The sequence below is a fragment of the Brassica oleracea genome, chromosome C9 (genome assembly GCF_000695525.1).
Source record: "Brassica oleracea var. oleracea cultivar TO1000 chromosome C9, BOL, whole genome shotgun sequence".
In the NCBI taxonomy this organism is placed as follows: Eukaryota; Viridiplantae; Streptophyta; class Magnoliopsida; order Brassicales; family Brassicaceae; genus Brassica; species Brassica oleracea.
In genome coordinates this window covers 53,893,578-53,895,073 of record NC_027756.1, presented here as the reverse complement: position 1 = coordinate 53,895,073, position 1,496 = coordinate 53,893,578, and the positions used below count along the sequence as shown (strand labels likewise).

Here is a 1,496-nt window from a genome sequence, read left to right as displayed (position 1 = left end):
ATATTATGATATTACATAGATGATTCGACAACGGACAATACTATCTAACTGCATGAACCGTCTTACGAAGATTCTGACCGAATTTATTTGCACCCTGTTGAAGATTCTTTGTAAGTCTTTCTTCCGTAATCTGCATAATTGTTTAATAAATCGCTTTCTCCGAGAATTGAAACATGGACTTCCCATAGTGTGCAAATTGCATAGCTTGGGATTCGAACCCCAGACCTGGATGTAGAATCCTTTAAAACTTAACCATTATGATATTATGATATTACATAGATGATTCGAAAATCGACAATACTATCTGGCTAAGTGCATTATATGAGCCGTCCTACGAAGATTCTGACCGGGATTATTTGCATCATGTTGAAGATTCTTTGTAAGTCTTTCTTCTGTAATCTGCATAATTGTTTAATAAATCGATTTCTCCGTGAATTGAAACCTGGACTTCCCATAGTGTGCAAATTGCATAGCTTGGGATTCGAACCTTAGACCTGGATGTAGAATCCTTTAAAACTTAACGATTAGGCTACGGTGATTTCACAAAAACTGATATATATACTCCGGTCATTTTTGTAGTGCTTATTCCTATTATTTGATTTGGAAAATTTACATTTTATAATAGAGAAAGTAAAAACTAACATATATTTTACCAACAGCCAGAAGCTACAATAGGCTTCAGGACCGTAGCTAGGGTTTGTAGGGTTTGTACACTAGTCAATGGAACTTCGTATCGGGAGAAAGTACCGGCTCGGACGTAAAATCGGAAGCGGCTCGTTCGGAGAGATATACCTTGGAACCAATACACAAACCAAAGAAGAGGTCGCTATAAAGCTCGAAAGCGTAAAATCTCCTCCTCCACAGTTGTCACACGAGTCCAAAATATACGGCATTCTACACCTACAAGGCGGAGGATCCGGTGGATGATTCCAAAAATGAGATGGTACGGTGTCGAAATGGACCAGTACAATGTTCTAGTGATGGATTTGCTTGGTCCGAGCCTCGAACATCTTTTTAGTCACTGCGACAAGAGATTCACTTTAAAAACAGTTTTTATGCTAGCCGATCAAATGATTAACTGATGTTAGGAGTTTTCAAGGCTCCTAAGACAAATGTTGTAGTATAGTGATTGTCGAACCAGTTCTGAGGGATATCAAAGCAATGAGAATGCAATTACTCACTTAATCTAAGTGCAACCAATGATTTAGATGAGTTTTAAGCTATGACTAAAACTAAAAAACAATAACAGAATGATACTTTCTTGACTAAGAGAAAAGAGAACTCATGGGCATAGGGATTAGACCTTGGGTGATCAAGTATCGAACTAAGGATGGCAAATGATCAATCAAACTATCAACCTTAAGCCTAGACACAATTCTAAGCAAGCTCTATGTCTAGATAAATGCTCATTTGCTAACATATCTCAAACATCAAATGTCTTTGGTTGAATAATATGAAAGCAATCATTACTAACAAGTCTATTAGCTATCTTAGCA

At 37.2% G+C, this 1,496-nt stretch overlaps 1 pseudogene; it reads left to right on the top strand.

Moving 5' to 3' along the window:
* Nucleotides 1-673: 673 nt before the first annotated feature.
* Nucleotides 674-1,496, top strand: part of LOC106316833 — a 2,789-nt pseudogene continuing 1,966 nt past the window's right edge.